This window comes from Saccostrea cucullata, unplaced genomic scaffold (assembly GCF_032062105.1).
Source record: "Saccostrea cucullata isolate Sc308-1 unplaced genomic scaffold, CSIRO_AGI_Scuc_v1 ctg1576, whole genome shotgun sequence".
Taxonomy (NCBI): domain Eukaryota; kingdom Metazoa; phylum Mollusca; class Bivalvia; order Ostreida; family Ostreidae; genus Saccostrea; species Saccostrea cuccullata.
In genome coordinates, this window is record NW_026921217.1 from 1 (window position 1) to 26,448 (window position 26,448).

A 26,448-nucleotide genomic window follows, 5' to 3' on the forward strand; every position below is an offset into this window, starting at 1 on the left:
ACATCAATTTTTTAGTGTTTTCAAATAGAAGTTTCAAATATTTTCTTGACAAATGAATATTTATGATTTTCCTAAGTTTTAACAATAATTGGTTGTGATTTGGTACATAGCTAAATAAAATATGATGTTACACTTCTATATGTCGAATTTTGGCTGTTGAACTTTTAGAGGTATATACTCCGAGACATGTTGCATGAAAATTAACCTGCAAAGATATGTTTTTTTATTGGTATTTTAGTTAGATTATGACTTATTCAAGATTTTCAAATCAAAAAATAAACAGTTTGACAGAAAATTCTGAAAGTACGGACCTACCTTAATTATACGTATTACAACCTAAGCTGAGAATGATTTACAAGGCGCTTTTTCAAAATAATTATAACTGTACAATGGCCGATTTGAATTTTTGGAACGCGCCGTTTTGACCCAACTTTATTCTTACGATTGCAGACAATAAAAACAAAAATAAAGGTGCTCTGAACTGTAAGAAATAACTACCTGTATCTAATCTGTCGTTTGAGGTGCCTTTCTTCTGTGTGGAGTCAAAAGATCTTCTCATCTCTGTTGTTTTTCTTGAGCAAGTTCTTGGTGTTTTCTTCGCCATTTTGTCCCTCTTTCTTCTACTAAAAATCTAACCAATGAGAGAGAAGCATTCTATCGCGATACGCCACCTAGTGATTGAATGTCAGTCTCTACGGAAAATTCAACTTAGTTTTTGAATTTCTCTTTTGGCAATATTTTTTTTTTACGTTTTCATTGCAGACGTCCTTGCATTTATGACAACAGAATGAACATGTCAGTTTTAAATGCTTAAATAAAATTTATCATGGAATCGAATTTGGGTATAAAACCGTATTTTAAGTTCCTTATTATCATGATTATGGTAATTGTTGAAACGGACTGTCCAGATTTTTACAAATAGATTGAAAATCATATACACATGTACTTAGATTATTGTGTAAAAAAAAGGTATACAAGTCAACAAAGTTATGCTGGTGGCATATTATCCACAAACAACTTTTCTAGTAAGCGATACGAATTAGCTGGTTAAAACTTTATCACAAGTCTGCAAAATGTTTATATGTTTTTTTTTTAATCTTTATCTACGGGATACATTTTTATTTGTATCCTAAATAGAATAGGTAAATTAACAAAGTACATGTAAGTTTATAATCATTGTTACATAGTGAATTATATAATGATTAATTTTGACCCTCGTAACTAAAATAAAACGAAGAAAAAAATTACAAACTATATTAGAATGTGTTGTATGAGTCTCTGTGTCTCTCTCTCTGGTATTGCTTTTTATACCTTTGTGAAACTCAAAAGCAAAATTGGGGTTATAAGAATTATTAATCAATTGTTAAAAATTTCCATCTCAGAAAATATCTACATGTACAATTTTAAAATCGTAAATAGCGCTACTTCTCAGCATTAGATGACGAACAAAAAAATTATTGGTTATTACTCAATACAGAAGATACGGAAACTCTTAATTTTGCGGTCAAATTTATAAATGATATCATATAATAGTAGTCATAGTACTTTACGCATGTCATGTATATTGTTGTTTACTAAATGTATAGTCGTGTACTTATTTTAATTTTCAAATAAAAATCAGTAAACGACAAATGTATTTATCTTTTTTTTTTTTTATCTTTTCCTTATTATTGTAATACTAGTAACCTCACACTTTTCTGTTTTGGACTCTAAATTAGAAATAAAGCGTTGTTTTATTGTGTACTTAGAAATAACATAGAGAAAAAAGTTATGAAATAAAATTCATAGACTTTGTTTTCATTGGGTTGCGTGTCATCGATCTCTAAATATTTTCAATATTTGAAGTTTACAATGGTGGCAAACAAGGAATACCATTAATCGTCGATTTTTTTTGTGATTGCCGATTTTTTTGTGGAAAAATTGTAAAATAATATTGAAATGATTGTGACGCGAGTGGGGTTCAAAAAAAAGGATTGAAAATTTGATCAACTTACATATATGCATACTACTTTTATTTTAAAAAAAGTGTTTTCTGAATCACAAATATAGCACATTATACATCTCAATACGAATATAATTGAACATATTACTAAAAAGTATAGGTACCGCGTTTTCAATAATATTGCATTAATTAACATCACGAAAGCAAGATACTTGAAAAATAAATAAATAAAATGCCTACACATAACTTGCAATCTAATTAAAATGAGATTTTCCATTCGCTCCCAGGGTATTGTTTCACAAAAACAGACTTTTTACATTAATAAGTCTTCCTCATGCAAATAAGCATTTGGGTAACAAATGAGACGATTTAATTTTAATTAGATTGACATAATATGCTGCAGATCTTCAGAACCATGGCATCAAATGTTCAGGACATGTTTTCTTGCAATATTTACCCGCGGCTTTCGAATAAGATTAACGCCTGATAAACGAGTAAAATGTATTCATGAGAACGGAGATAAAAATACATATATGTAAATATTAAATAAATGTAATTATAAAAAACAACTAGTAACTATTGCACTATATATCTATGTTGAACACTGAATAGTAAAAAGGCTTCCTAGTCAGTATGTGTTGTTAACAAATTGAATTATTGAAATGATAATTTTCCATTCAGGAATATAGATACATGTATAAGGAATTTAAATGCAAAACTTGCTATCTCAGATAATGTAAACGTTCGCTCTCGTAATTATCTGTACTTCATGCACCATGAAGACACACTAATTTTCTTTTTTAAACAAATTAACATTAAATGTAATTGTAGACAGAGGAACCTCCATATATAACCCTTGATTTGTTCTCATACGGAAGTAATATTTTGTGAAAATAATGTATGTTATGAAAAGAATTAATTCCCGAGGGGGAGTCTCGAGTTGGGTAATGTTGAAAATCCTGGTGAGAGGAATCGATTTTGTTTAAAAATGATATTTTTTCAGCACAATATGAAATAAATTAATATGAAGCAAGGATCTTGTATAAAGTGCTTATCATTGTTATCAATATCGGTATGTGTAAGTTTACACAGAGCACATCTCAAAATCTGAATATGAAGTAGTAGATACCTGGTATTTAAAAATAAAACCATTTTTTAAAATGTATAAGTAAATAAAAATATCATATGAGTTGAATTTTCTACCCTTTTGAAAAAAAATATAATAAAAAACAGTTTCAGTTCGGTTTCAGCATGCGAAAACCATACAGAATCAAAATCAATAGTAAAGATAATATGAGTTGATTTTTCTACCCTTTTGAAAAAAAAATAAGAGAAAAAGTTTCAGTTCAGTTTCAGCATGCGGAAACCATATGGAATCGAACTCAATAGGAAAGAAGTCATTTGAATTGATTTTTTTACCCATTTGAAAAAAAAGAAAAGAAAAAGTTTCAGTTCGGTTTCAGCATGCGGAAACCATATGGAATCGAAATCAATAGTTTCCGGAAACTGAAACCTACTGAAACTAAAAGGTATCGTTAAATGTATATTTCATTAAATTTTACATTGGTTTCCGTTTTGCAGAAACTATTTGGAAACAAACCTAATAGTTTCAGCATACGGAAACCCTACAGAAACTTGCTGAAACTATTATATAGTTTCCGCATTGCGGAAACCATACAGGAAACTTCAACGCCAAGTTTCAGCAAGGTTTCCATATAGTTTCAGTTTTGCGGAAACTGGACTTTTCACCCAGTGCTTTTGCCAATTTCTTTGTAATTGTTTCATTATATTTAACATTAAAACATTTGATTCCAACATCAAAAGCTTTATAAATTCAATAAGTTGTGTATTTTTAAGGACCATTTTAAAAATGGTTTAGTGTTTCAAGTACTTAATAAAACATTTTTATTAGTGTGACATTTTTTTCACATGAAGGAATATTTAGAAGATATATAACTCCTTTTTACAGACAGTTACTATGGAAGCCAAACATTATATTTTACATTTTTAGAATTCAATCCCGATAGTGATTAGACTACCATATTTAAGTAATTATTGTACTGCAACTGCTCTGAATTCTCCTTGATTTAGTAATTAAATTATTGTTTTAAGTAAATCAATTAAATATAATTTAAAACAAGATGTGTTTGTTAAACACTGATTCCCCCGTATGGCAACATAGCAAAGGTTAAACTTTTCTTATATGCAAATTTAATAAATTAATATTTCTTGATTTCTCCAAGGTCAAGGTCAAAAGGTCCAGATTATTGGTATCTAGTGAAAGGTCCTGCCACAAAAAGTACATATGTGAAATATGGAAACACTAGACCCAACCCTACAGAAGTTATATTCAAGGTTACCAATTTTGAAATGTAGGTAAAACTCCAAGTTCAAGGACAAAGGGTCAGATTTGGTGGTACCCAAAGAAAGGTCTTGTCACAAGGATGAAATATGTAAAGTATGAATGCACTAACCCTAATCCTTTAAAGTTATAGTCAAGGTTTGCTTTTTAAAAGTGGGTCAAACTCCAAGGTCAAGGTCAAAGTTCTTGGTTTCCAATGAATGGTCTTCTCACAGGAATTACATATATGTAAATATGAAAGCACTATCCCTTACCTTCAAAAGGTATGGCCAAGGTTAATAGTTTTTCTCAGGGATGAAAATCTCCAAGGTCAAGGTCAAACGGTCATAATTTTTGTATCCAATGAAAGTTCTTTCAACAAAAAATATACCGGGTATATGTGAAGTATGAATGTCTGGGTATTTACTGTTAAAAAGATTTTGCTAAATAAAAAGTTTGGATTTTTTGTGTAAAAGTGGGTCAAACTCCAAGGTCAAGGTCAAATTTTGGTGATACTCAAAGAAAGGTCTTATCACAAGGAATACACATGTGAAATACGAAAGTCATTATGCAGCTTAATCAAAAGTTATGGGCAAGGTTAAAGATTTTGCGGATAAACAGACAAACAGAGAGAAAGCTAGACAGAGCAGAGAGACAGACAGACGGACACGACAAAAACTATATACCCCCCCCCGAAACTTCGTTTACGGGGGCATAAAAAATTAGTTATTATATATAGTAAATAGTGGTAAAAATGTAAGTAAAAACCAGGTAATGTTATTACTTATATACACAAGTTTAAGTAAAAAACAATTACTAAGTAAAACTTTTTATCGTGTAAGTAAAACAATTCTTTGAAATACAAGAATCAAGTAAAACATTTCAATTTAGTAATTGACATATATATTTCAGTAATTTATTTAAAATTTTAAGTAAAGGCTTATTACTTATCTTTTTATTTCAAGTAAAAAATGACTACTAAGTAAAACTTTTTTAAGAGTGACCATGTCCTGGATCGATAAAATTCTTCTTATGCATTCATTTTTCATGCGTTTTTATTTCCCCAATTATTCTGCTTTTATACAGATTGGTTTTATTACAGATATAACATTCGTATTCAATAAAAAAATATGACAACCAAAAATCACCGGTCTTTTTTTGTTACGTTTTAAGTGAATGTTTTCTTTTTCGCACAAGGAATCTCTTATTAAGACCTTTTATACGTTTTTATATACATCTAAAGCATATAATCATTAAATGTAAAAAAAAAACCGTTATTCTCGTAGCTTAAATCAATACAAATAGATATTACTGTGTGTGTTAAGAAATGAAGATTATTGAAAATTTAAGAAATGAACTCATTTATGTTTGGAAACTACGTAATTTGGGTAATGAACAGCAGGCTTTTTTTCTTTCGGGTATATTAGGGCCTCATTATCCCTGAACAAGATTGATCCAGTGAGAATTAAAACCCCAAACACATTTCAAAAAACTATCAACGGCCGACGGGTTTCAAAGTAAAAATGGGATTCTTTGGGTGAAAGTCGTCAGTTCATCGGCCGTAGTCTTGGCCGATTTTGACCTATTTTTTTGTAGGCCGACCAATTTGTATCCATCGGTCCATAATTTATCATGTGTCGGTGGCCGATTCCCTCTACTGGACTTATCCGTCGACCAACCTTCGATCATCGTCCGACCATCGCAGGTCAGTTTATTAAGTCGGTCATCCGTCGTTGGACAATAAGGGTGTTGAAAATTTCGGCCGACGGTTAAAATCAAACTGTAGCTCAGAGTTCGATGATCGGGCGACAATTGGCCGACTTGTGAATATATATTTTTTTTGAGGTCACATATCACAACCAAAATTTAATGCATGGATTGATATTAATTTTTTTGAATGGAAATAACATAAATAACTAGAAGACTAATTGTTCACTGAACAATTAATAGGTCTTTCCACCTTTTTTTTCAAAAATGTTTCCAAATTATTTGGATTGTTTAAAAAAAAATTAAAAAAAGGTTCTCCAGCTGGGTTCGAACCTACATCCCTTAGTTTGTAAGTCGGACACTCTAACCATTGAGCAATCAAGTTGTACATAAGTAGGCGTATTTTGTAAAATATTTTTTTTTAAGAAGGAAGAGGATACATGTAGTTTCGAAGGAAAGTACCGGTCAAATTTCTTTAAAAACTGAGATATCCCCTGTTTGATGTGATATTTGATGTAGAAAAATGATTCGAATAATTATGGGACACATTTGCAGTAAAGCAATGACACTTAGCATATACAAAGTTGATACACGTGATCAGTTGCAGAGGAAATTCAAAATCTCGGAAAAACAAACCAAAATCAGAGTAGTCCCGGTTTACATTTTTTGGAACATTTGCATTCTAATAGGCAAATGTAATTTGTTGACATAATTTGTGAGTCATGGGCATTTGTTCAACGCCATATCGTACAAAGAGAGGTAACTACTATTGCTCTTACCTATCTAAATTGCATGGAAATTTATATCATATGAAAAATCGCTATTTTCGAGATTCAGTCGATTAATATTTAAATCTAAATAAAATTGATATAAATTCCATATACTAAAGAAAGCAAGAATACTTGGTATCTAAATGTCTTAATAGAGCAGGAGAATCGAATGTTATTAACAACAGTTGAAGAAATAGCCAATACAAGCTTTAATTAATTTTTATGCCCAGCAATAATTAAATTTCAGACAGAAAAAAATGCACATTTTGTCGATATTCACTAGAATTTCATTATTCTTAAGAGACTCACCGTAAAACTCTCAGGACACTTTGTGTGAGGTGTCTTCTGCATGTTAATCTGAATTTTATGTCTATCTCTGGCGTTGTTTGACAAATACAAAAAAATTCTTTGTCGCTATTGATTTTTTTTAAGACAAAATGGGGGGTATATAAGGATTTATTAAAGTAAGAGTTGTAAATACCTCATTGACCTTAAACTTAAGTGTAACCTTTGGGTCAATAAGGTCAAAGGTTAAGATCATTTATTAAGGTCAAAGGTCAAGGTCATCCAAAAAAGAGAGATAAACTTGAGATGAACACTTGAAGTTGAATCTAGATAAAGGTAATAAATATTTCTTTATGACTTTTTAAGTAAAGTTCAAAAGTCAAGGTCAAAGGTCAAGGTCATTCGTATATTAGGCTTAAATCGACAATTTCTGCAGTTTACCATTGACCTTGACCTTTGCCTTTGACCTACTTTTCAAGGTCAAAGGACATAAGATCTCATTGACGCCTCTCCAAGTATGCCTCAGTTCGCCCTATATTCCAGGTGATACATTTCGTACAGGTATTTACTATATTAGAATCATTCATAAGCAAATGTTGTCATAATTTGACTTAATGAAACTACATAGAACATGCCTACCATGAAAATATATGACGTACGTAGAACAAAACAATAAACAACAGGGAGGTAATAAAACGACTAAACATCCCAACTTCAATATACTTTAATTCATGTTTGAAATATGTATATATATTTATCACTTTTAACAGTGATCTACTAAATAAATAACAATATCGTAATGTATGCAATGGTTTGGTTCGATCGCGCCAGATGTAAACATTCAACGGCATTGTGGGAAAAGGACCAGCATGGCAAAAACGTAGCATTTCTGCTGGCCGCTAGGGGAAGATAAAGAATGATAACCATAAGTTCTGAATTGTTGATAGTGCTCTTGAATAGACCATCAAAACATCAGGTCGTGAGTTCTACTTGGAATACTTCCCTGGTGTATGACATTGTCCGAACAAGGTAAATATAATTTTTGTAGGTTCATAGAAAGCTATTCTTACTCAGTTTTTATCTGTTACAACTTGAAATGTTTACAAAAATCTTTCTAAACGCAAGTGTTATGAATTTGTCAACTAGAAAAAAAAATATTCACAAAGTTATTTCTGCCTAACCTATGCTAACCCATCAATTAAAAAGCGCAAAATATGTTTAGATATTTTTATGCAAAAGTTTGAAGAGGGGCAGCACTTTTTGGTGTATATCTCAAAAAAAAAAATGACCGAGAAATTGACCGACAAAAATTTCTAGGAAAAAAAATAATACTGGAGAAATAATAGAATGACAGTAGAAGTTCGGAAGATCCTAAAAAGAAACCTAAGGATAACAGATAGGTCTTCCGCTGTGGACAGAAGACCTTAATAATAAAAGTGAAAAAGAAACCGAATAAAAACAATAAGGTCTTCCGCTGAAGACGGAAGACCTTAATATTAATAATAGGGAAAAGAATCCGAACGATAACAATAAGGTTTTCCATTGGAAACGGAAGACCTTAACAATATGTTCCCCAATTTCGTTTGGGGAACATGATTAAATTACCCTCCTCCAACAAGTAAACTATTCAATACTGCACTGATTTGTGTTTCTAACCAGCCCATGTGCTCAGGTGAGCGATTTGGCCGATGGACCTTTTGTTTTTCTTGGTTCTTGGGTAGGAGGATTTACCCCATAAAGACTCTCTATTAAGATAATTGCTTTTGCTTCATTGTCATTTTGAGAGAAAATTTACTTTGTAGAGATTTGCGATTTTCAAATTGATTGGCTAAAAGTGCGCGGGTATGTTAAGGAAGCATATAAGTAATTTCTCGGGAAATTTAGACTTTTTGAAGAAAATTTAGTTTAATAAATTACCAAAACCACTAAAAAACGTAAACTGTTATTTACCAATGCATTCAGATAAAAGCGTGTCTAACGCAAAAACGTGCATCACCGCCACGGCATCACGTGACCCTATTTAGAGCAAATTTTTCCTTAATAAAAAGGCTTACAGAACAACAATACCCCGGAGTTTGATAATTTCTTTGAGTATGTAATATTGCTGAAAAACATCTTTTTTGTCTAAAAAGTGCTGCTAGAATCCCACTATCTTGTCCGTAAAATATTTATTCCACACATTCGCACGAAACCTTACCCTCTGTTTTGAATTTTATACATATGAATCGAGATTTTTCGTACAACCATGCTTAACCCGGGATTCTAGCAGCACTTTCCAAGTTTGTCAAAACGCAAACTTTCAATCTGTAGAAATCGTATGTTTTGAAATATCCAGCTTATTGTTGTTCTGTTGCATTTTTTGGTCAAGAATGACGGACGATAGGCCGACCGGGATACGTAATATAGCTGACTGTATTCGAAAGAGAAAACAATCGATGAAAAAAAAAATTACCTGTTTAATTAGTTGAAATCCATATGAATTTAACACAATATTTCCGATATTTCCTTTTAAACTCCATTTTACGTATCTTTGAACATGCCGTCTTAGCCAAATTCTCTTTCCACGACGTGATCAATTTCCAAGTTAGATGTTGTACACATATGACGTCATAGGTGGTAGATTTCAATCATAAAGACTGTTGTAGTGTAGTAGGTTTCACTTTTGGAAAGAGATATTCAGATTAATACAGCTCTATCGAGAGATATATTTTGGCTATCGGTGTTCTATTATCAGTCAAGCATGAAAAGTATCTATTGGTCACTTTCACTTCTTTTATTCTTTTGGCAATTTAAATCATGACAAACCTTTATATTATCAGTAGTGTATCCACTCATTGACTAGGTCTAGGCTTGACACCTTTTCCACCTGAATCAGGTATTACATGTTTTTCAATATTGCATATTGTTGAAACTTTACAAGTTGCTTTATTTAAGGAATGTTAACCTTGGTCCAGAACAATAATATTTCGGAACGAACCTGGGTAAAAGTGAAAATATTTTAGAGTGTGAAATACAACTCCTACAATAGCATAACAAAATTAAAACATTTCATTTTTATTAATGTTTACAGGTTTTTAATCATTTTCTAGAGTTAAATTACATCCCTAAATACCGATATTACGAAAATCTGATTTCTAAAATTGACGTCATCTTGCCTACTATGATGTCATAATGCAGCACTGATTTAGCCAAGGTAGAATATTTTGTATGCTTCCTTATTCCCCCTGTGTGGTGAATATTGTTTCATGGGGAAGAGGGATTTACACTGTAAAGTGTTCCTATCTACAAGATGGTTGTTTCTGGTTTGATTAACTGTATACCAACTTTGTTTTATGTTTTTTAGAGGAAACTTATTCTCTAGAGTTTTGCTATCTTAAACTGTTGCTAGTCATGAATACTGTGTGTAGTGAAATTCTTCGAGGGAAATTGACCCGTGGGGATTCGGGTAAGAATAAATCCACAGTACCCCCTTGCTTGTCGTAAAAAGCGACTAAATGGGGCGATCCTTCGGATGAGACCGTATAAACCGAGGCCCCGTGTCACAGCAGTTGTTGCACGATAAAGATCCCTTCCCCCTGTTCAAAGGCCGTAAGTGCCAAGCATAGGCCTAAATTTGCAGCCCTTAACCGGCAATGGTGACTACTCCATATCAGTGAAATATTCTGGAGAGGGACGTTAAACAGTATACAATTAATCAATCAATCAATCGAGGAAAATTAATCCTCATTAGTACTGCTATGTTCAAGATTTCTGCCTTATTTTTGAATTACTGTATTTGTGGTTTTTTTGAGAGGACATTTACTCTGTAGGTTCTTAACCTGTTATTAATACTATATCAATGATTTACCCCGTAAAATCTCACTTTCAACAGTCCGTTTGTTTCAGCTTTAAATCACTGTGTATACACTGTATCAATGTAAATTTGAGAGGAAATATGTCTTGTAGATTTTTGCTGCATATCTCTTTAAGATGTTTCAAGTCATAAATAATGTATCAGTTATTGTCTTTGAGGGCAAATTTACCTTATTAAGTCTTGCTTTCGTTTTATGTGAATATGAATTGTCAATATTCTCTCTAAATGTTTTCAAATCAGAGTGGTTTTAACGCTAGATTTTTAGAATTTTAGAAACATGCTGAATTTTCACCATCTTTCTAATAAATATCTTATAAATTCTTGGGTTTCTTTCCTCTGAATTTGTCAATACCTGAGGGCAAAATGCTTAAAAAATTCTGATTTTTGGAAAGCATTGATAATACCTTGCATAGTTTACAATTTCTCCCCGCTGTTAACAATAAATTTTATCAGTAGTTTGGAGGATGTGAATAAGTTTAAAACCCAGAAGTTTCAATCTTCAACCCCCTCTTGCATCACACTCGAGAATCATGATAATGTAATGTTGCACAGATATTCCAACTTCTTACTCACAACAGGGAAATAAATGTAAAAAAAATCTCACAACAATTGCTCATGTACAGTGACAACTGATTAAACTTTATTTAGCATTACATCATATGAATTGATTATCATTTAAACATCAGCCTTGCTGGAACTTAAATACATGTACAATTTCAAGAATTCAGTATAAACATAATTCTTTTTTTTTAATACACTTCATGTTGCAAGCTGACAGTGTATGAACATTAGACTTTAACGCTTAATCATCAATTGTTTCAACATTCAAAAATTACCTATTAACTATCTTTTTCTTATCACAATTTCATGTAAGAAAACTTTATACGGTGACGTTTTTACACATTGAATCAAAATGCCTTCATTGTTTTCGGTTTTTGCAAGAAACAATTTGTTACCAACAAAATATGTTCTTAGATAGTCAATAAAGTAACTAGACTTGTGATTTTACGTTTTTAAAATTTTTATTTTTGTTTTAGTTCTGGAAGAGTCCGGATGTTTTTTTGTCAATCATTATGAGCCTGCTCATCGACTTCATGAGCCTCGATTGCATCTGCTTCTGGATTGGGTCTATCATCTCTTTTTGGATTGAGTCTATCTTCTTTATCTGTGAATAAAGCAAACATCCAACGTTGTGAGTATGTGTTCAATGGAAAAAATGCCTCTTTTGCCTTAAATACTAGGGCGTACCTATCGCTGGGGCCACTGACGACCAAATCAGACCCGTCTGACGTTACCACGCCTACCGTATAGTATGAGTCAGGATCTCTTATACTTTTTGGTATCCTATAGTACAAGTCAATGATATCACGCCGTTGTACGTCTCTAATCTTCCAATAGGGTATATTTAAAAACATTCTTGTTACATAATCCATATCTGTCTCTCGGTCTTTAGCGGAGCTTGCGACAATGACGTGTTTCCCATGAAGTGTGATTTGGAAGGCATTTGTAGCCAATTTAATCTTTTTGTTCTCAACGTCGTTAAACACAACGACTACCCACTCACGCCATTCATATTTCTGTGAGAGAAATTTGTGAATTGCGTCAGCAATTTCTTTATTTGATCTTCCATACATTTTCGATAACAACATTGAGGTATCATTTTTTACTTTTCCCATGTAATTGGAACGCAAATCTTCATCAATTTCCCCGATATGATGCTCTCCAGCAGTTCTTCCCAAAGATGCCAAAGAATCTTCAATATTTTTTGATCTTCCGGTAACTTTGGTATTTTATGTCCAGATTCTATGCCCTTATTCATCATATCCATTATTGGATCACCAACAGATAATCGCACAGTACAAGATGCAACAACTAATAACACCAAAGCAATCTTCATGATCAAGCTACAAATAAAAAAAACAACAAAATTTATAGTACATTAAAGAATATAAAAAAAAAATCAATGGATAAACAATGATCAATGACAGAGGGGATTTAAGCATTCCACACAACAACGGCGACCTTGTCCGTGCCAAAATGAACTAAACATTGAAATCTTACAAACAAGAAAAAGAAACAAATGAAAGCCCGCCGACACAAACGGACCGGAGGCGACTAGTTATAAGAAAGAGAAAAAAAAAAGAAAAACCTCCACCACAGACTGACCGGTGGCAGAGGTGCAAACATATTTTAAAGAGATTAAGTCCATTAGGTAACACGACTTATATATTTCAATAACATTTCACACAAAAATATATCTAAAAGATTCTTTCCTCTTAAAGTTATTAAAACTTCCAATTTTTGGATGTGTTTGATTGAAACGCCTTACACTTTCACAAATTTTATTTTCATTTTAAATACTTAGGAAAAGTGGCAATCTTGATGTGTATTAATGAAACATATTAAAATTTTAAGGACAGATGATACAAAAAAAATTATCTTTGGGGGAGACCTAATATCATGTTACAAGTTCAGAAAAGTGGATGATTCTTAGCATTTTTTCTCCTAAGAACTGGAGAAGAAAATGGACCTGTAAAATATTACTAATATTTCAATAAAAAAAACAAATATTGATAAATCACACTCAGCAAAGGTTTACAGGTGAAAACAATTTTCAGAATATGTTAGCTTGGTGCTAAAATATTATATGAGCTGATTTTTACCATTTTGCTTTTCCTCATAAAATTCACCTGGCTTGGTATATTTTTCTAAAGTTTATATGACACTTTTAGCACCAAGTCAACATATTCTGAAATATATTTTCATCTGTAAACCTTTACCGAGTGTGTTTTATCCAATTTTATAATTTTATTGAAATATTACTATTATTTTCCAAGTCTATTTCATTTTCCAGTTCTCATGAGAAAAAAATTCTAAGAATTATCCATTTTTCTAAAGTTGTGAGATGAAATTTAGTCTCCTCCTAAGATAAAATTTGTTTGTATCATCTGTCCTTAACCCAGAGAAATAAATGTATTAAGAGTAGAAATGTTAGAAAGCAAAACTTATTCAAAAGTATCGTCATTCCGAGCTAAGTGTTGTGTACAGAGTTTAGCAAATTGATCACACCTGTGAAACGTACACAGTTTTTGTAAACAGGGCACGAGCTCTGTTATTGTTGATGTTTATGTCTAAAATTTTCTAAATCTAAAAATCAAAAGTTTTTAATAATTTTTAGATGAAATAAGATTTTTGATTTATTTTAATAATGCTCTAAAAAAAATGTGTCGTAATATGTAGAAAATTTTAACTTTAAATCTGTATTCATGCACCTTTAATACAAAACAGGTTACCCGCTTTCAATTCGATTGGATTTTTTAAGGTTATTTTTGGGCGATGTGTCATTGATCCTATTATAACTTTTTGTCAGTACAAATTTTTGCCAGAATTGGTTGACCATGCATTTTAAACGAATGAAGTGATATTTTAACCTGGTTTTGATTAATATTTCTTATTTTAAATGACGTCAATGTTTGTGTCACAAGGCGTGAAAAGTCAAGTCTCAACCGGGACTCGAACCCAGGGCCTCTGCCGTACCGTGCCAGCCCTCTAACCAACAGAGATATTAAGACCCGATATATTTACGTACTCTCACGCACCTGTGAACTCGGTGACATTATATGAAATCATTAAATAACTACGTAATGCACACTTATAAAACAAGACTATTAAATTATGATGCTACATTTCACTTTATCCGGAAAAATACCAGTCTCTTTATGACACTTTATGTCACTGAGTTTTAGACTAAAATTTGACTCTTAAGAAACAGATTATAGGCTAGTACATACCGTACGTACCGTAATTAACCGAGTATCAATCAACATTGTAACAAATGAATGGACTGGTCTGTTTTTTTAACCAAATGAAATGACATTAACAATTTTGGAAGAGGCGCCATTACTTATTATAACAATACTCTTCGCATGTTTACTTAGATTACTTAACATCAAAAACAGAGCACAGGAAATAATGCATTGTCACTATATAATCAGTAGTGACGAACCCCAAAGGAACATCTGAACCTGGGGACATGAAAATTACAATTTTGGAAAAGGCAACTTTAATATTAGCAAATTTTTTTTTGCAATTTATTTTAGTGAGAGTAGGATTACAAATTTAGGTATTATTCAATCGTGAATTCTTGTGAGTGAGTTCTTTTGTGATATTTTTATCACTTTTTTTTGTTTGCATAGGAGGTGGCAGATATTTTTACAAGACTAGGTTGGGAGTTTTTCCCCTTCTGTTTAATACCTTAAAAAAGATCAAATCATTTAATTTCAAAGAAATAATTTATTATGATTAAATAAGAAATGTTCTGACAACTGCATCAATAAAATCTTGAGTGCACTTGCATTTAGAGGCCACAACTACTTTGTTTGTCTTCAAATGTATATTCCACGCTTCCAGACTTGAAAAAAAATCAATACTATTGCTATATTTTCTTGAAATTGGAAAAGTTTTACTTTACGATCTGGACTGATTTTCAATTTTCGTTTTCTTATTTAATAATCCCCATTAACAAAACAAATCAGATCGTCTCCATAACAACAATACAGTTATGGAACAGAATAAAATAAATTAGCATACTTATGTTAAATGTTTGGCTTTTGGGAATATTGGTATCAACAAAAGAATTGTGAAGAAATGGTTTTATGGTACCAAAGCGGGAAAATGCCGTTGATCTGATAATTGTTAGGAAACAAATGATCTAGAAAAACAAAACTGCATGAATGAGAGTGTTCTTTTTTAAATGTAGAACAGTCGGCAATTGCAAGAAACTCATTCAGATTTGGACAGGTTGTGATGCATATTTATATCTTCAGTTTGAAATTCAAATTTCTGTGACCTATAGAACGATTTGTTAGGTTATCTGAGGAGCATTTCTTGATATTAAATCGACCTAAACAGCTCAGCGGAGCATCCCGTAGGGATATAGCAAAGAAATACATATCACAACAAGTCCTTTTTTGTTAAAAATGTTAAGTATTGTTAGAAAAGGTTGGTAAATACACGATACTATTTGAAAAAGTTAATTCTTAATTAGACACATAGCCATTTTGAATTTCAGCAACGTTGTAAAATATCCCTTCGCACTGTTTAAATACGGAAATTTAATAGTAAAGTGAAAGAAAGTTTCATTTTATTATTCAAAATCATAGTTAAGTTAATCAAAGAATAATGAAGGGATTTTGAACGAATTTAAATAATTTTAAACTAGTTAAAACGCAATGCAAGATAACGATAATTGTGAAATGAACCAAATTCAAATGACATTAAATGAAAGGAGACAGTCATTTTGCATCTTAAAAGTTTTTGAAGATTTATATGCCCTTGATGAAAAGAAGAAAATGTTTGATTTCTCAAAATTTCTGCGATTAATTATTATTTTCATTTCATACTTTAACTTTCATAAAGATGGAGATTATGCATATTTTCACCAAGATATTTGTTTGAAATTCTAATTACTTGTTACAATATCTGATAAAAACATGAACTGCTCATAGACTTCAATGTAAAATTTCTTTGGTAGATCCTTTTTTCTTATAACATCTTCAAAATTCTACCTTAAAAATATCAGATAATTGTTTATCAGGTAAAAATTATGGCCGTTATGCATTGAATATCTTAAATAACAAGAAATGAAAGTAATATTTCTTCGTTTGACCGACGTATATCAAAGAAAAAAATAGTTGGGAAACGTTTTCATCAATGCGCAACGTTTCATAAGTCGACATGTTAGAAATTCTTATAAGTAACGCACCGCATGGTCAGAATTTTGTTAGATTTTGATTGGTCAGATTTTGATTGGTCAATCTCTGCCTCTCCTACCACGGTAAGACATGGAACAAAATTAACATTACAAAGCACAGCTATACAGTATTTCTGACTTTCACATTCAAGGAGGACACTTATTGATTACAATAAAAATTTTTAAGTAAACTTAAATTTATTCATTACTTAAAAAACCAATTTCAATTCTAATTTTACTTCTAACTAATAAATTAATTAAATAATCAGTGTTATAATGTAAAAAGTGACTAATGTATTAATCCTTTTCTAATATATAAGTAAGGTATCTTTGCTCAGCCTATCAAACAAAGCAGTTACATCAGCAACTGTAACATTGATTGCTTTACCGAATTAAAAAGGTAAGAAAACCATAAACGTTTTATAGAGACAAAATCCAAAATGTATATTAATAAAAAAAAAAATAAGGAAAGGGTCGTACTAAAGAACTAACAATTTTAAAAGAAATCAGGGGGAAACGCGAGACCTTTCGAACTTTTTGATATATTGTTTTAATCTCGAAGATAGTTGTTGTCGTAGAATAGCACTACATTTTATTAAAAGTCGTGCGTGGCTGACCATGGACCGTAAAATGCATCAAGTACTAATTACAATTCTGTCATTTTCAAAAGATACAATTTGTCCTGATTAAGGTATAAGATGTGTAATAACGATTTGGACTGAATAAACAGATAGCTAGATCTCCAAAACCTTGGTATATTAATGAAGTATTGGATGATTGAAAATGATTTACCGAAGAAAAAATATGTGAATCTAGTGATTTTATTAACAATATACATGTAATGATTATTGATTTAAATTTTATTTAACCCTATGGAAGTAGTTTGTTTAAAAAAATAGATAATGAAATTGCTAAAATTGCTAAAATTGCTAAAGGATCTTCGTAGAAACAATGTCAATCTTGATGTTGTTGGAAATTATCGATTAGAGACAGAATAATTAGTCAGGTTTATCGGCACTGACCAAACTGAACAAACTTAAACTGTGATCCCCTTTCATTCCTTATGAGTATATCAATATATACCGTTTAATGAAATATTATAGCGTTAAATGTTGACCAATCAAACATTACAAATACACACTACGAATACCCGCTCATTAGGTTTCCAATTTTAGATATGATTTCGAAAATAACATTTGTTTTATTTTTTATAACTTATATATTGTTTTTCTATATAAGATAAAATATAATGAGTATTTTATTAAGTGACAAGGCTGAATTTGAGATGTGATTTCTTTTCAAAAAGAATATTACCCGTTCTCCCATTAAAAAAAATAAAGGATAGTTGTACTAATCATTTAAGTATTTTGCAAAATTAATTTAAATTGAGACCTTAAAAACTAAAAATTGAACCTTTTAAAAAGATCAAAAACATTATAAGCGAATCTTCCTAGGTATTTAATATGTATCTGACACAGTTTTTCATTTATAAATGAATTAATTTAAAACATTTAATTTATTTCTTCATTTTAAAATTAAGATAATCAAAACTACCATGTGTATGCCTTTTATTCTTTTTTTAGTTTATCATCTCCCAATAACAACTTTTCATTCACATTATCACATGCTTAGGGACATAAAATATAATAATTATTTTTTCTTTAAAGTGTTTATGGATATCAAATATGATGACTTCGACGTGGTGAAATCGTTTGTTTGCATTGTACACATCCTCACAGGAGTTTTATTTTAAGAAATATTAGTTTACAGAAAAAGCTTAATGTTTCAAAAATTTTAATGGTTTATTTTCAAGAGTTCTACTCATTTGATTTTATTTTTTAAAGGCATTTTCAAAGAGCATTTTCAAGGCATTTTCAATATGAGCGCACGCGTTACGGGTAAATATTTTCATTGGAAAACATTTCTCGAATTGTGATTGTTGTTTTTCTGTTTTAATATTTCACCGTAACGAATGTGCCCTATGTGTAAATCACGATTAACTGTCTTATTTTTGGCATTATACCAGAAAACTTCCAACCCTGATAAGGTTTAGATTTTACGGTGACATCAAAAACGTCCGGTTTCGACGAAAATTATGCACAGGTAAAATGTATCAATAGTCTAGGTTGAGAATCGCCAAAAATATTTAATCTGAAGCCATCTTGAAAATTTTTACATTTGCTAGGCCATATAATGCACTTTGTGGGTCGAGATCCTTTCTGAGATCAGAAAGAAATCAAGCCTGCTTTCTTTTCATGGTTTTTTTCTCCATGTATATCTTAGAGTGTCTGGATGAAATTTTCTGTATATATCGATATAACCCCCATCTTCCATAAAATCAAGATTCTTTTGCCGTATGTTAGGATTATTTATATGTTTGTAATTATAATAATCAATATCTGGGTTCAATACAAGGTTGGAATCACCACTTACAAGGACATTATCACAGTTACAATCATCTATACAAGTTTGTATGTTTTCATAGACGTATGGATTATTATTAATTGGGCCATAAATATTACGAAGAAGCAGCTTTTTTTCCTCTGTTTTGAATTCTAGAAAGAGAATATCGTCAGCATTCCCTTATTGTTTTAAAGTCTGTATATAATAGTTATTATTTACAAGAATAGCTACTCCCCTAGAATTTGAGGAAAATAAGCTAAAATAACAATCAAAACACCATAAATTTTTAACATCATTCTCAGAGTTGGGAGTAAAATGTGTGTCTTGCAAATAGTATATATTATAATTAAATCTTTTAAAAAATTAAAAACATCTCGACGTTTGTTGATATCCCCTAGACCCTAACAGTTAACAGATAAAAGTTCATCATTAATATAATGTCAACATTACTTTTGAGAGCGTACTTCAAAAGAAGGTGGTATAGAAGAGAGAGAGGAGAGTGTAAGAAAGAAGAAATAGAAAAGAAACGAATAAAAACACATTTTAAGTTCAAAAATGGTTGATAAGGTCTTTCACATAAGGTTCTGCGTTGAATTTTGAGCCATGGAACAGTTCTACAATTACTAGTACAAAGAGTGGCAAATAGATATCCGGAATAGTTTTTCGTTCATTTTTGCACTTTATTCTACCTTTTCATCGATATTATCTAGGATCTTAAATCTAACCCTCTGTTTATTGCCCTTCAATTCATCATTGACACTGCCGTTGAAGTACCATGCGTTTCCAAGTTTGCGATGTTTTTTTTCACGCGTTTGATTAGCACACCATTCTATCTGGTAACGTCGTCTAAAAGCCAGAGTTCTCCGTTCATCTTGGTCTAAAAAAGAGATCTTTTACACTGTACTGCCCTCTTCGCGGCGTTGTTTTTCAGTTTAACTAGAATCGGTTTTGGTGTATTAGGCTTACCCGGGATTTTATGGATTGCAATGACATCGCTTTCTAGGATCCGCAACCCACATTCTCTTTGAATCACCTGATTGAAAACTTCCATTTCATTTTCCCTCTGTGTCTGAGGAACACCTTTAAGCTTGAAGGTGTTTTCCTAGAATACTGTTCTTTGCGATTTGCAGTAACTTAGGCCTCACGGGAAAAATAATTTGTGTCTTTCGATTCTAATTCAAGCTGTGCTATCCTTTGATTTAATTTTTCGATCGTATCATTTTGCTTATCGATAAATTTCTGCATTGTCTCTTTGTTTAATTTGATTACATCGTTGTTTTCTTCCATTCTTCTTTTGAGTAAGAGCATTTTTACGGTATTTTCAACAATTATTTCAAGGTCTTTTCTTGTCACAAGGTCACTCTTCAGTCGACGAATTTCGTCTATAATTGAATGTAACTCATTACTTAGGGTCCCTGATGAACTGATACTGCTTTTATATACACTACCCTCAGATTTATTATTAGCTTTTTTAGGTGGCATTTTCAGTCTTAGGATATAAACTTAAACAGCAGTAATTTCCGATGTTTGAATGTCACAAGAATAGCAGTTAAAACTACTCACGAACACACGTAAACATGTGTATGCAGTACTGGACACTATTGGATCTTTATAACGAATCCAAGTTTTCTGCATGAATTTGTCACAAAAACACAGAAAATAACACCAAAGTGGTTAAACAGTAGTTATACAACGAAAACCTTCACAAACGTCATTTTTAAAACTATGTAAACTAATTAAGTACGAGGGTTGTCGAAAAAGTTTGTTGACAAATGCTTAATTTTCTTACTAAAGACCAGAATGGCAAACATGTACGGAATTATCTCAACATTGACTATGATTAAGTAATTATATTTAAAAAAAATAAAAACAATGCACATTATTTCATATACATTATAGGTGAAAATACTTTATAAATGCAAGCCACCCGGCTCAGTCTATAGTAACGCACATTTCATGATAATAACGTCAAAAATATGGAACTTTTATCTCATATTCATGGACACACGCTCTCCTTTATTATGCCTCACTGCCAACGATGCGTAGTATTATTTATTGATAGACCATAATTGATTAAATTTTCTAAATTCAAAGCAATACACGATAATTTGCGAGCGTATTCAATGTAAACACTTCGTAAACACAGGTTGCATAGCCCAATATAACGCTGCTATATTTATTGTACAACGTCATGAATAGGGATATCCTATTTTCATCAAATAACAGCGGTTTTACTCTGCTTCTAGTGACTCCAAACTTTTTTCAAATTGTTAAAAAATCATATACACCTATAACAAATCAGTGAACTAAATATATTCTAATGATTTCAAGTTCTTTGAATAAATAGCTTGTGTTTGACATCATTTCAACCATATTAAAACGTAATTGTATAATTGGGCAGTGTTCTGTTCGGATGGCATTCGTCGCCTTTTCTGTCAATTTTTTTAAAACATACTTCTTATGGTTTCGATAAATATATTCACTGTCTGTATGCTAAATGATATTGAAGATATCAGAAAACGACGATAGTCGCTATATCTGCGACACATTTTTTTAAAGATTTGATTTGTTTTATAAAGAAAATACACATTATTTTCAGTAATCCCGATTTCTGGGGCTTAGGTCTCCTCTTTCTTTTATAATTGTTTATAAACTGAAACATTTTTTTCCAGTCTTTATTTTACTATCAATTGTTTTTTTTTTTTTTTGCTTTGTAGCTTGATCATGAAGATTGTCTTGGTGTTTTTAGTTGTTGCATCTTTTACTGTACGATTATCCGTTGCTGATTCAACAATGGATCTGATCAAAAAGGGCATAGAAGCTGGAAATCAAATGGCAAAGTTGCTGGCAAATCAAAAATTGAGGATTTTGGAGCATCTTTGGCAAAAATTGCTGGGAAGGTGTCGAAATACTTAGAGGCTTTTGCACCCGTATTAGCTCTTTTTCAACTGCTACTTCCTGATCACAAATCTAAGGTGATTGAGGAAGGATTCGCAAGAATGGATGCAAAATTCGATCAAGTATTTCATAGAATTGACGACTTGGGAGACGAACAACAGAAAATATCACTGAAAACACAATATGGAGAGTATGAAAGAAAAATAACGCTGTTTTCCAAAAGACTTGACGATTTCCTGAAGTCGGAGGGGAAAGCAGAAAACCTTTTCTTGGAGACTTATGAAAATAGAACGTTTGACGAAAACGTAATGCAATTCTATATGGCTATGATGAAAGATGATTCAGGTCCACTGAGTGATTCGATTCCGGCTCTAGTACGAAATTTTACGAACGAGAATCGTAAAGATACTGAGATGGTTATGAAGAGAATACTTCATTTGATAATTCAGGGAGCCGCAATCGAAATGGCCTATTACAGCCTCACAGATGACGAAGAAAGATACAACACAACAAAGCACGATTGGGAAGAAAGAATTTCCAAGCTTATACTTCATATCAAGTTGATTGATGAAGATATGCATTACAATTACATGGATCAAGTAAAAGAGCACACTTCAGTGTTGTTAGCAAAAATGTAGGGAAGATCAAATCAAGACTTTGCTGACACGTTATACGAATTCCTCTCGAAGAAATATGACTGGCGTAAATGGGTTGTCGTTGTATTTAAGGACGGTTCGGATCATTTAATTAACTTGGTCAGTAATGCATTTGAAATAAAAGATCATGGGAAACACGTCATGCTCCACTAAGGACCGAGAAAAAGATGTCAGTCATGTCAAAGACTTATTACAAGCGATTCCCGCAGGATACGACCCACATCCAACTTGGACTTTTTTTTAGGCTTACGAGAGAAAGCCTATGACGTCACTGATCTGTACAATAGGATACCAGGAAGTCTAAGAGATCCTGACTCGCACTATACTGTAGGCGTGGTAACGGTAGATGGATCTGATCTGGTCGTCAGAGGTCCCGGTGACAGGTCTGCCCTAGTTTATAAATTAGGGCCAAAAATTGCGTTCACATCACGCGTAAGGTCTTGGATGATTGCTTTATTCACAGATGAAGAAGTTAGACCCACTCCAAAAATAGAGAAAACTACAATCGATCCAATTTTAATTGCAATTGCAATAGCGGATCAAAAAAGGCTTAAGGGGGATTTCTATGATTAATAAAAAAAACTTTTGGGCTCTTCTGGAAATAAAGGAAAAATAATTTTTTGAAAGTAAAATTACCAGTCTAGTTACTTCATTGATCATCTAAGACCATATATTGTTAGCAACAAAATATTTCCTGTGAAAACCGGTTTCCCAGCAGGCATTTAAACGTTGATTCAAAGCTGTAACACAATCTTTATCATCATAATTAAATAAGAAAGTGAAAGTTTATAGGTAATTTTGAATGTTGAAACAATGTTGATGTCTTAGGGTGGAAGTCTAGACGTTGAAACACTGTCAGCTTGCAATGAGACATTTATTTGGAAAATGAAAGATGTTAATTTTGATTTCACAGCGTTGAAATGCCGTCGAAGTCTGAAGTTCCAGCAAGGCTTATATTTATGCGATAATCCATTCATATATTGTAAAGCAATTTAAAGTTTTATTAGTCATTTGCGTTCTTCGGAAGGTGTATATATATATATATATATATATATATATATATATATATATATATATATATATATATATTACAAAGAAATAAACAATTTTCAATGCTTACATAACTAGTTAGTCTATAATTACACATGGACACGGCATGATTTTCGGGAGTATTGATTATCTGTGCTTATGTCTTGAGCCCATTTGTAATTAATTAATTTTAAATTTCTGCAAATAAAAAAAGTTGAATAACTGGCAAGTTTATCAGACATTGAATCATTGGAAACATAAGGATAAAATTTGCAATTATGATTTAAGTCATTCCATGCTGCCATTTTTGTTCAATCGTATCCCTCTTTCTGCATATCGTGATATCCAATTCAATCAAATTATATGACCCACATACATGTACATCGTCTAATAGAACGAACAAATCCGTTTTTTTTTTATCGGAGAGTTACCTTCAAAATAATTATTTTTAATCTAAAATATTAAGTCTTGCATATATTTAGTTACAGAAATATCATTTTCCGGGTTTTTTTCTTCAAAGTCTATAAAATAATATTGATAATTCTTTGAAATCTTGAATAAGTATTAAGCCGTATTTCGTTTTGAAAATATTGATTCCTAAATATTTTGAACTATTTTGAGTGAAGAATCGTGCGTTTGCGTTAACAATCGTGTCAGATCGTGTAACGTGTAGAATCGTGAACGTGAAAGATCGTTCGTGTAACAGGTTTAATCGTGCGTAAATCGTGCGGAATCGTTCGTGTAACGTGATCGTTCGTGTAAGTTGTCAACAATAACGTTCCAGCCACTGTAAAACTTTCTTTCAAATCTTTCCCCGTAGTGTCGATATCGACAATTAAATTAGGGACCGAAACTTTTTCCTTATATATTTCTTGTTATGTAAAAATCAACATAGATTTGGAGATTTTATCATTGGAGACGTCATTTCTTTATTTTAAATAAAAGTAACGTCTGACTGGAATAAAACTTACTCCTTGCAATCTGTTTTTGCTCAAGTTAAATTAATTAAGTATGTCTATATATATTAAATTTACCAATTATTGTTTTAGAAATAATATGTGCGACTGATACTTATTGGTATATTTATTGTGCGCTTTACGTCATTTTTGTTAGGTATTGGTCAACATTCAACCTCAAAGCATTGTTTATTGATATAGATGTTTTTTATTGTAACTAATAAACGGTTAAAATTGAAATCGATTCATATCAATAGATTCTACGGACTATTAGGCAACCGCTCGTTAAAAATTTATAAGCTTTGGATTTATATTCATTATACTCACTCTAAAAGCGAAGAATTAAGTTTCCAATGTCCCCTTGCTAATTGTTTTCTAAAGAAAAATCATTTTTTAATATTTTATAATCTGTCATTCAGATACAGTTATTATGAGTACCAGGACTTCTGCGAAAACAAAATTCCCCTATTTTCAGAAACAGAGTTGAACTAATAAATAAATATATGCTACTATTTAGAACGTTATGTGCATCACACCACGTACATCCATTAAGGTGTACATAATTTTAAGAATTTCTTTTAGAACCTTTTAAACTTCTGTCATCGTTAAATCTGTCTATATGACAATTAAAGTTTCCACATCAAGTGATATTACGTGCATTGGTTGATTTTTTTAAAATCTTTTCTTCTCTTAATAAAAAAATCATTTACATTTTTAATTTTTCTTCTAATTAACTATTTAATTAACTAATTAGTGTCATTATATAGAAAAATGACCTTTTCTCATATATACGTAAGGCATCTTAGCACATATATACCAGCAACTGTAACATTATATGCTGTAGCGGATGAAAAGAAGGTAAGGCAAACATTAACTTCTTATAAAGACTAAATTCAAAACGTACTTAATCAAAAATAATTATGAAAAGATTCCTATACATATGTAGATTAACAAGTTAAAAATAGATCAGAAAAAGCGCGAGATATCTCGAGATGTTCGATGTATTGATTTGATATTGAAAATAGTTGTTGTCGTAAAAAAAAAAAACTAAACTGAATTACAAGTCGGGAAGTGCTTAGTGGACCGTAAAACGTTACATGTTTGAAGTTCTATAGTAATTACAATTCTGTCTAGTCATTTTCGAACGATGCATATACTTTTAAGGAGGTAGATTATGTTTCAAAATTCTCGAATTTGTCTTGCTTAAGGTATTATAGGTGATTCGAACTTAATAAACGGATGAATAGTTATGAAGTATGATATGTAGTCTCATAATGGTGTATTAGATAATTAAAAATTATTTATAGATACAAATTGTAAATTTAATAATTTTTCGAAAAGATATATTTATTACGGATCTCGGGACTCAACGCTATAAAAGTCCCTTTTTGAGAAATAGATATGAATTTAAAAAAAAACTTGGCAAAGGCTCTTGGTAGAACTGTGATCAAGTACCAAAATCTACTAAGAAATCATAAAAATTTCTAAGAATATTATACTCTGAGAATTTCTAACATGTCGACTTATGATGAGGAAGGATCATGCCTCAATTCAAAGTAATGTCAAAGTTCTCTAGCGTCTAAGATAATCAGAATAATTGATTACATGTACTTAAGTTTAAATCTATGTAAGTAAATAAATGTACATGCATAAATATATTTTTTTAAAAATAATATTAAGGTTTTGAAAAATGGTTTTCAGAAACGTTGCGCATTGATGAAAACGTTTCCCAACCATTTCTTTCTTTGATATACGTCGGTCAAACGAAAAAATATTACTTTCATTTCTTATTATTTTAGATATTCAATTTATAATGACCATAATTTTTACCTGATAAACGAAATATCCAATATTTT